We start from the raw sequence: 10,729 nt of genomic DNA, 5'->3' as shown, positions 1-10,729 counted from the left end.
ATTAAGGTTTAGGTTTAGGAAATCGAGTTCGGGTTCGGGATCGTGTTTAGGTTTGAGTTTTCAAGTTTAGGTTTAGGTTTAGGTTAGGGAGTTGAGATTAGGATTAGATGTAGCTTTAGGTTTTGGGATTTGAGAATACATTTAGGTTTTAGGTTTATGTTTTGGTTATAGGTTATAGGTTTAAGTTTTGGTTTAGGTTTTGGTTAAGGTTTAAGTTTGGGCTTAGGTTTAGGTTATAAGCTATAGGTTTAGAGAATTGAGAATAGGTTAAGGTTTAGGTTTAGGAAATTGGGTTCGGGTTCGAGATCGGGTTTAGGTTTTGGTTTTGGTTTTCAAGTTTAGGTTTAGGTTTTGGTTAGGGAATTGAGATTTGGATTAGGGGTAGGCTTAGGTTTACGGATTTGAGGATACATTTAGGTTTTATGTTTAGGTTATAGGTTATAGGTTTTGGTTTAGGTTTAGGTTTAGGTTATAAGCTATAGGTTTAGGGAATTGAGAATAGGTTAAGGTTTAGGTTTAAGAAATCGGAATCGGGTTCGGGATCGGGTTTAGGTTTTGATTTTCATGTTTAGGTTTAGGTTTAAGTTAGGGAGTTGAGATTTTGATTAGGTGTAGGTTTAGGTTTAGGGATTTAAGAATACATTAAGGTTTAGGTTTAGGAAATCGGGTTCGGGTTCAAAAATCGGGTTTAGGTTTGAGCTTTCAAGTTTAGGTTTAGGTTTAGGTTTGGGAGTTGAGATAAGGATTAGTTGTAGGTTTACATTTAGGGATTTGAGAATGCATTTAGGTTTTAGGTTTATGTTTAGGTTACAGGTTATATGTTTAGGTTTAGGTTTAGGTTAAGGTGTAGGTTTAGGTTTCGGTTTAGGTTATAGGCAATAGGTTTAGGGAATTGAGAATAGGTTAAGGTTTAGGTTTAGGTTAAGGTGTAGGTTTAGGTTTCGGTTTAGGTTATAGGCAATAGGTTTAGGGAATTGAGAATAGGTTAAGGTTTAGGTTTAGGAAATCGGGTTCAGGTTCGGGATCGGGTTTATGTTTTGGTTTTCAAGTTTAGGTTTTGGTTTAGGTTAGGATGTTGAGATTAGGATTAGGTGTAGGTTTAGGTTTAGGGATTTTAGAATACATTTAGGTTTTAGGTTTAGGTTTAGTTTTTAGGTTACAGGTTTAGGTTTAGGTTTAGCTTTAGGTTAAGGTTTAGGTTTGGGCTTAGGTTTAGGTTATAAGCTATAGGTTTAGGGAATTGAGATTAGGTTAAGGTTTAGGTTTAGGAAATCGGGTTCGAGTTTGGGATCAGGTTTAGGTTTTGGTTTTCAAGTTTAGGTTTAGGTTTAGGTTAGGGAGTTGAGATTAGGATTAGGTGTAGGTTTAGGTTTAGGGATTTGAGAATACATTTAGGTTTTAGGTTTAGGTTTAGGTTTAGGTTTTAAGCTATAGGTTTACGGAATTGAGAATAGGTTAAGGTTTAGGTTTAGGAAATCGGATTCGGGTTCGGGATCAGGTTTAGGTTTGGGTTTTCAAGTTTAGGTTTTGGTTTAGCTTTTAGAGAGTTGAGATTAGGATTAGGTGTAGGTTTTGGTTTAGGGATTTGGGAATACATTAGGTTTTATGCTTCGGTTTTGGTTATAGGTTATAGGTTTAGGTTTAGGTTTAGGTTTAGATTAAGGTTATATGTTAAGGTTAAGGTTATAGGTTTAGGTTTAGGTTAAGGTTATAAGTTTAGGTTTAGGTTAGGTTATAGGTTTTTGGTTTAGGTTTAGGTTATGGTTATAGGTTTTGGGATTTGAGAATAGGTTATATGTTGAGGTTATAGGTTTTATGTTATCGATTTAGGTTAAGGTTTTGGTTATAGGTTTTGGGATTTGGGAATAGGTTTAGGTTATAAGTATAGGTTTAGGTTAGGTTGTAAGTTAAAGTTTAGGGAATTGAGTTTAGATTTTAGGTTTAGGTTGTAGTTATAGGTTTTGGGATTTAAAAATGGGTTTGGGTTATAGGCTAAGGGTGTGGTCCCTGCAAATGCAAATATAAACATGGCCTGCTCTAATTGGCTAGGCCCTTCTAATGCTGTCCATAGGAAATGGACAGCTTCATCATAGTTATAACAGCGGTTCCCATCTTCCAGGGACCCCCGCTCAACATCCGGATAGCTCTGACGCACATCTGGGTCTAGTCCATCAATTTTGAGTAAATACATAAATATGGCCTGTCCAAATGGTCAGGCCACTCCAATACTGTCCATAGGAAATGGACAGCTTCATCATGGTCATAACAGCGGTTCTCACCTTCAAGGGACCCTCACTCAACATCCGGATAGCTCCGACGCACATCCGAGTCTGCTCCATCAATTTCGAGCTAATACATTTAAAAACAACATAATTATATCCAAAAGCATCTGAATACCTGAGGAAGGCCTCCCATATTCGTATTGTTGGTTACTCATCCCTTTGTCTATAAGCCACAATTGACCAACACTTTCTATTGCTACCTGTACTCTGAAACCAACACAAATATAACTGAGAAACAATATAAGGTATAAGAAAAAATGAATTTACCTGTACACATCATTAAATGTTTCCCTATAAGGAGGTGATATTATATCTTTGATAGCCACAACCTGTATGACAGAGAAAAATGCAACTGATACAGTCTATTACAATTCAAAGGAGAAAAAAGATTTATGGCTGCATCGATATTCTAGTACATTACGAATGGCTGCTTACATACCCAAAAAGTCAGATTGGGATCAAGCCACTACGTAGTTCTTTTTAATTAACCAAGTTACTAAAGGTCATAAATTTCATATTTAACAAAGTATCACTGAACGTCGTCTTAAATCGTTTCTAGTTGGGATTTGAGAATAGGTTTAGGTTAAGGTTATAAGTTAAGGTAAAGGTCATAAGTTTAGGTTATGGGTTAAGGTTCAGGTTTAGGTTATAGGTTATAGGTTAAGGTTTAGGTTAGGTTTTAAGTTTAGGTTAAGGTTATAGGTTTAGGTTATAGGTGTAGGTTATAGGTTTAGGTTTAGGTTAGGTTATAGGTTAAGGTTTAGGGAATTGAGAATAGGTGTAGGTTTAGGTTTAGGAAATCAGGTTCGGGTTCAGGTTAAGGTTTAGGTTATAGGTTTTGGGATTTGAGAATAGGTTTAGGTTATAAGTATAGGTTTAGGTTATAAGAATAGGTTTAGGTTTAGGTTTTATGTTTAGGTTAAGGTTATAGGTTTAAGTTATATGTTTAGGTTTAGGTTATAAGTGTAGGTTATAGGTTCAGGTTTAGGTTAGGTTATAGGTTAAGGTTTAGAGAATTGAGTTTAGGTTTTAGGTTAGGGAGTTGAGATTAGATGTAGGTTTAGGTTTAGGGATTTGAGACTACATTAAGGTTTAGGTTTAGGAAGTCGGGTTCGGGTTCGAGATTGGGTTTACATTTGGGTTTTAGGTTTAGGTTTAGGTTATAAGTTATAGCATTAGGTTATAGGTTTAGGTTTAGGTTAAGGTTTAGGTTTAGGTTATAGGTTTTGGGATTTGAGAATATGTTATATATTATAAATGCTTTATTTTCATTTACATTCGTAAATACATTCATCATCCATCCAAGAAAATTGAGACAGGTGAAAGATACACATAAAAAGCGAACACGAAAAAAAAATATTGTTAAGAAAAGCAGTAGAATCTCACTCTGTAGGAGATTGGTTCATAAGAGTAAGGTGGATTGACCATTTTAGCCTAACCATTGTCATGTTATCAGGAACCCAAATGAGGTTAGAGAGAGAGAGAGATCTTTACTTAAGGTATTTGGAACCCGCAGTATTGCATTAGCTCACCCTTTGCAATACCAACTTAAAAATCAAGATGTATCTGCGAGTTGACGCATGTAAGGCATGTTGGAGACTTGGTTCATGAAACAAAGGTGACTGATAATTGTACTGTGGCCTTGGCAATTTTAACTAGAACCCAAATGCATACAACTCTTTTGAGTTCCAAAACTATCAACTCACAGGCAGGAGGGTTATCACCATGTCTCTTTGTTTTAAACTAACCCAACTGATATACAACATGTGGAACTACCGATAAAAGAACTTGAAACTTTCCCATCCTCAAATGTACTGAAACTCAAACAAAATCTCCAACATAATCTATCATCATAATCATCTTCATAATCTAAACCTTATCCCAACAAATTGGGGTCAGCTACATGAATCTCGTTCATGCCATTCCACTCTATCAAAGAGCATATCCTCAGTTAAACCATTGGTCGTCAAGCCTATATTAAATAATCTATACTACCTACCACTAAATGCTTGGTGACAAAAGCTTTTTGACAAGATATGCTGCAATTAGTCATGTGCAAGTCATTAGTAGTCTTCTATTTTGGGAGATCCATGCCTTTAGGGATTTTTAATAGGATATATCACATAAGAAAGAGATCAGCATAAGAAAAACAAAGAAAGGTAGAGATTTAGATCCATATTTGTGGCACTTAAGGATTTTCTTTTTTTGTGACAACTTGGAATAATAATGTTATTTATACATCTTTTTTTTTAGGATATATAAAAATAAGAGAACATCCGGATAGCTCCTACTCACATTCCGGTTTGCTCCATCAATTTCGAGCATATACATTAGTTTTTGTTGATTCCACTGTATACTTGCTAAAAATTATAGATATCTAAGCCATTTGGCCTTTCATACAATGCTCAGTCATTTTTATTTTTCAGTTTGTATAGATGGGGCTAGTCTGAAGAATAGTCGCTTGAGAAAGAAAACATAGCAATGGTTTACATTCAACCTGGAAAAGGCCAAATATTCTATAGCTGGGATCTTCCAATCTCAGGATCCTTCCATATGTGGCCCATCTATGAAAAGTTTGGATTACTGAACCATGGACCCGACTTGTATAAACTGACTCACCTGAACATACTGTACAAACTCAGCTTGAGCATTGTATAATGAGGCCTCAAACATTCAGGAACTTAGCTTGAGCATTCTATAATACCTCAAACATTCAGGAACCATTTGTTAATCAAATAAAAGAAGATATCGTGATCTCACTGCCTTACACCATCTTTGCACCTTACAATTCGAATCTCATAGCCCACCAATCAAAACGTCGCCTTCATCAACAAACAAACAAGTAGAGAGAGAAAAAAAAACACTGATGATGTTGAAACTCTACTAGCTTGACTTTAAAAAGATTTTAAAAAAGCAGAATCTGATCTGAGTAAAACCAAGTCTCTAAAACAAAATCAAAGCCTAATAGTAATAGCTTATGACAAGTTTAATAACCAACAACACCACCATCGCAGGGAGAGAGAGAGAGAGAGCGTGCCAAATAGACCAGATATAGCAATCCCGGGATATAGCAATCCCATAGATCTTGCACCAATCCACTGACATAGCTAGCATTACCTTAAAATCCGTGCAATCCACTCTAATACCATCCAATCCCATCCAATCTGCCTGGCCAAACAGGCTCTTATTGTACTGAGTAAACTCAGTAGGGCCCACCTTAAACCCTAAATCCCTAAATCCCTAAATCCCCAAATTCCCAAATCCCTAAATCCCTAAATCCCTAAATCTCCAAATCCCTAAATCCCTAAATCCCCAAATCCCTAAATTGATATTGAGATTAAGAGAGATTGAGAGAGAGAGAGAGAGGGCATGCGTGGGTAGGGCGTTCGACAACAAACCGCAAGAGACGGAGAGGGAGGGACGGATTGGGGAATAGAGAGAGAGAGATTGGGGAACGAATAGAGAGAGGGAGGAAGATGAGAGAGTTAGAGGAAGATCGGGAGAGAGACAGGGTTAGCGAACAGCGAGAGAGAGAGAGAGAGAGAGAGAGAGAGAGAGAGAGAGAAATGGAGGCATTTTTGGGCACGGCTCTGTTTTGAGCGCGCGCCCAATTTTGGGAAACGTACGGGGTCGGTGTTGTGGGACCAACCATGATGTATGTGTTGCATCCATGCCATCCATCTCTTTTTACAGATCATTTTATGGTATGAGACCAAAAATGGGGTATATCCCAATCTCAAGTGGACCACCTTACAGGAAACAATGTTGAATGAGTGTCGACCATTAAAAATATTTTGGGGGCCATAAAAGTTTTGGATCAAGCTGATTTTTGTTTTTCTCTTCATCTGGGCTTGTATGACCTATCAACATGTTGGATGTTAAATAAACAGTACAGTGGGCCTTAGGAGGATTTTAATGGTGGATATCCAATCACTATTGTTTTCATATGGTGTGGTCCACCTTAGATTTATATCCCTCTCATTTTTAGGATCAAGTGATAAAATGATCTTTAAAAATGGATGAACAGAATGGATGAAACACATACATCATGGTGGGGCCCACAGAGCACCAACCACCAGCCACGGGGCTGGTGGCTGAGAGAGTAGCCAATACATTTTCCAATTTTGGCCGTGGATGGGGTAAGACGGACATGGATGTCCTATATGGAGCTTTGTGGGACCCACCATGATGTATTTTTTTATCTATTCTATCCATTAATTTTAATAAATAATTTTAGTACATGATACCAAAAATAAAGTAGATTGAAGGCCCAAGAGGACCACACCATAGGAAGCACATGTGATTTAATCTCCATGTTTCCTACCGTGTGGTCCACTTTAGCCTTCAATATACCTGATTTTTAGTTTCATGACCTATAATAATATTTCAAAATAGATGGACGGCTTAGATATAAAACATATATTTTTGTAGGCCCTATAGAGCCCCTATAGAGCCCTATAATAATATTTCAAAATAGATGGACGACTTCGATATAAAACATATATTTTTGTAGGCCCTATAGAGCCCTATAACTTAATCTTTTTTCTCAGATCATTATAAGGTATCATGCAAAACATTAGGCAGGAACAAGGCTTGAGTGGACTACAAATTGGGCATTGCACTTCCACCATTAAAAACTTCTTGGGAGTTGGAGAAGTTTCGAATCAAGCTCATTATGTGTGTCCCACTTGGATGAGAGGCTAGACCCAGTTTCAGCTGCATTTAAAACTCATGTGGGCCCTACCAAGTGTTTTTATATTTTTTTAGATGTCTTCACATAGTTTTAGATGGTATGGCCCACCTGAGTTTTGTATACGGATGATTTTTGAGATATCTCATAAGCTAAAGGGGACACATCAAAACTATGTGTATGTCCCACCTTATTCCATGTCTGTATTAACTTATAAATAGGTTGGATCTCAAATAAACATCGCGGCGGGCCCTAAGAAGGTTTCAATAGTGAGTGTCACTATCCCACTCTTTTCTATGGTAGGTCCACTTGAACTTTGGATCTGCCCCATCAGTCAGATGCACCATTCTATGATGGGCCACGACCTTAAAAATATCATTTTTATTATAAAATATTTCAAAAAAAAATAAAATACAAATTTTGAATTTTTATTTTCAAAATCTCAAAAAATTTCTCATATTTTAATTTTTTTCTCAAAATTTTCAAAATTTCGATTTTTTTCTTCAAAAGCATCATTTTGTTCTTAAAATTTTTCTCAAACATAGTTAAAATTTCTAAACTTTTCAATATTCTTTTTCATATAATATTTTAAATCATTTAAATATTACCTTTTAATTATATATAAAATATTACCTTTTTAATGCTAATTTTAGGGGTTAATCCCAAAATTGAAGTAGATCCAAAGCTCAATTGGACCATTACATAGGAAACAGTGTGGAATAGTGATTTCCACTGTTGAAACCTTCCTAGGGTCTAAAGTAATTTTTATTTGTCATTCAACCTGTTAATATGATCACAAAGACATGGATGAAGAGAAAGCACAAACATCAGCTTGATCCAAAACTTCTTTAGCCTCCAAAAAATTTTCAATGGTAGATGTTCAATCAAACTGTTTCCTGTGCTGTGGTCCACTTGAGATTTTAATTTTCTTCATTTTCAAGATCATGCCCTAAAATTATCCATTAACATAGATTAACGGAGTGGATAAAATAAATAAATAACAGGTTCTCACGAGGTCAATAAGTTGGGTCACAATTTTGACCAGAATATTTGGCCCATTTTACATGTCTGGTCCATTCACTCTATTTTACTGATCATTACCCTCAAATTGACTAGTTACTCACCCCGATCATGCTACATATGAGAGAGATATTGGGCAAACAAGATTGATCAACAATTTGAGTGAATTTTGATTTAAACATCTGAAGTTATTTACTTTTCAATCTGGACTGATTAGATTGTCCAAAAACTGTTAAAGGTTGTTCATAATATCAAAAATATATGAATGAATAGAAAACGCAAACATCAGCTTGATCCAAAACTTCTATGGCCTCCAAGAAATTTTAAATGGTAGAGGTTCAATCACACTAGCTATTTCCTATGGTGTGGTCCACTTGAGCTTTGGATATGCTTCCTTATTGTTCTTTAGACCTCAAATTATCCGTTAACATGGATGAATGGAATGGATAAAATAAGTAAATAACAGTGAACCCCACAGAGTTTACTCTGGTAAAAGTAACGAGTAACTCACCTAAATGTAGTAGAGAAGGGTTTCCTTAAAACATTCATAATCATATATTGGGCCTGCCTGAATGTGATTCACATATCCAACCCACTCATTATGTGTCCCACTTGGATGTGGGATATCAGACCAAGTTTCAACCGCATCCATGTCTGTATTAACTTATAAACAGATTGGAGCTCAAATAAATATCGTGGCGGGCCCTAAGAAGGTTTCAATAGTGGGTGTCACTATCCCACTCTTTTCTATGGTGAGTCCACTTGAACTTTGGATCTACCCCGTCAATCAGATGCACCATTCCATGGTGGGCCACGAGCTTAAAAATAAAGTCAATCCATGACTTGGGTGAACCACACCACATATTATAGTTGAAAGGGTTACCCTCCCATTAAAACATTCATAATCATTTATTGGGCCCACCTAGATGTGGTTCATAGATCCAACCCATTCATTATGTGTGTCCCACTTGGATGAGGAGTCAGACCAAGTTTCATACACATCCAAAACTCATGTGGACCCCACCAAATGCTTTTATATGTTTTTGGGATGTCTTCACATAGTTTTAGATGCTATGGCCCACCTGAGTTTCGTATATGACAGATTTTTGGACTTAAAGGGGACACATCAAATGCATGGTGTTGATGTTTTACACACATCATGGTGGGGCGCACACAGATTAACCTCATGGGAAGTTCCCATGAGGTGACCTTATAGTACCATTTCACTATTTTAGGTAACTCCTTCATGGGTGTTACTCTAACCGTGTAGGGCCCACCTTGATATATTTTATGTATATCGACACCGTCCATATATTTTTCCATCATATTTTAGGATGTGATTTTAAATCATAAGAACTAAATAATCTTATGTGGGCCATACCAATCAAAATAATATGATGAATAACCATTAAAAACCTTTTGAAGGCCACAAAAGTTTTGGATCAATTTGATCTTTATAGTTTACCTTCATCTAGATCTTCTTTACATTATCAACAAGTTGGATTGCAAATAAACATTACTAAAACCTTACGATGGGCTCTTTATAATTTTTAATGGCGAGGTACTATATTATCATTCTTTCCAGTGGTGTGGTCCACTTAAGATTTAAATCTTCACAATTTTTTATACCCGGCCCAAAAAATTTTTAAAATTTTATTTTTCAAAATATAATTTTTTTAATCTCACTTCTGTTATGTAACTTTTCAATTTTTCTTGTCAAAATACAAAATCTAGTTTTCTTTTTTTTAAAATATATTTTTTTACAATTTGAATATTTTTTCACAATTTTGTTTATTTTTTAAAATTTTCTTTTTCAAAATATCATTTTTTTATCGAAATCTCACTTTTGTTATCTAACTTTTCAACTTTTCTTGTCAAAATACAAAATTTAGTTTTCTTTTTTAATATATATATATATATATATATATATATATATATATATATATATATATATATATATATATGTATATATATATATATATTACAATTTGTGAATTTTTTCATAATTTTATTTAATTTCTTAAATTTTCTTTTTTAAAATATCATTTTTTAATCTCACTTTTGTTATATATAACTTTTCAATTTTTTTATCAAAATACAAAATCTAGTTTTCTTTTTTTTTAAATATTTTTTTTTTTCAATTTGTCAAAATTTTCACAATTTTGTTTAATTTTTTAATTTTTCTTTTTCAAAATACATTTTTTTTATCGAAATCTTTTTTTTTCAAAATTATCAACAATTTTTTTTTCAAAATTTATATTTTTCTTAAACATTGTTAATTATTTTTCTAAGTTTCTTAACTATTTTTTTTTTCGAAATTCATTATTTTGAGCATTAGAGACGGTTAATAGAGACGGTCCTTAACAGTCTCTAGTTCAGACGGTCTTTGACAGGGCTATAAGATGGTGTAGGACTGTCTCTATTCGAGACGGTCCTTAACAATCTCTAATAGAGACGGTCTTTGACAGGGCTGTAAGACGGCTAAGGACCGTCTCTAATAGAGACGGTCTTTGATAATCTCAGATTGCAAGTAAAAGACGGCCAATGACCGTCTCTAATGAAGACGGCCAATGACCGTCTTAGATGACCGCATATAAGACGGTCAAGGACAGTCTCTAATGTGGATGGCCAATGACCATCTCAGATGACCCATATAAGATGGTCAACGACCATCTTAAATGATTTGTGGACGTTCAAATTTTTAAGACAATATTAAGGACAGTCAGGGGTCGTCTAA

The sequence above is a fragment of the Magnolia sinica genome, chromosome 7, assembly GCF_029962835.1.
Source record: "Magnolia sinica isolate HGM2019 chromosome 7, MsV1, whole genome shotgun sequence".
NCBI classification, from domain to species: domain Eukaryota; kingdom Viridiplantae; phylum Streptophyta; class Magnoliopsida; order Magnoliales; family Magnoliaceae; genus Magnolia; species Magnolia sinica.
Note: the sequence above shows the minus strand (reverse complement) of the source record.